Source organism: Amphibalanus amphitrite, unplaced genomic scaffold (genome assembly GCF_019059575.1).
Source record: "Amphibalanus amphitrite isolate SeventyFive unplaced genomic scaffold, NRLGWU_Aamphi_draft 001604F_arrow, whole genome shotgun sequence".
Taxonomy (NCBI): Eukaryota; Metazoa; Arthropoda; class Thecostraca; order Balanomorpha; family Balanidae; genus Amphibalanus; species Amphibalanus amphitrite.
In genome coordinates, this window is record NW_024883097.1 from 1,545 (window position 1) to 2,316 (window position 772).

Consider the following 772-nt stretch of genomic DNA (forward strand, 5'->3'; position numbering starts at 1 on the left):
TAACTCTTGATCAAATTGAGCTAGCGAGTCGGGAAAGCCACCAGTGGACTCAGGAAGACCTGCCGAATCGAATGATATGCGACATGACCTCTTTCAACCAACTTCGTTAGCTGGGGGTGCTGACCTGACCTTGACCTGAGGTCAACACCCCAAGTTGACCTGACCCGAACAAAAAGTATATCATTCGACGCGCCTGAGCAAGGCGAACACGATGCTGCCAAAATCGGCGCTCTGCGGCCGTTTTTGCGAAGTTATTCACCAAAAACTGAACCGTATCTTGGGGCACTTGACCTGACCTCAGAGGTCACCGGTTGACCTAGGACCTTAAAATCGGGTATCAATCTCTGCGTCTCGTAACGGCGCACACGCTCGTTTTTTCCGCGACGCGCTAGCTCCACTAGGGGCGAAACGGCGAGGGGTCGTACCCGCCCCCCCCCCCCTCGGCCGGCGCGTATGTAGAAAACCAATAGGTCCAGCGAGGGTTAATGCTTCACTTTTGCATTGCTCACCTTGCGTGACGGAGTGCTCGTCAATAGGAGTGCTTCGTCAATAACTCCCGAGCAAAATGAGCTAGCCAGTCGGGACAGCCATCAATGAACTCTGCAAGACTTGCCGAATCAAATGTTATGCAATATGTCCTCCTTTCAACAGCTTCGTGACCTGTGTTGCCCTAACATGACATTGCCCTAAACATCCTAAATTGCTTCACCTAAGCAAAAAAGCATATAAATCGACGCGTCTGAGAACAGACAACACGATTGTATCGAAATGA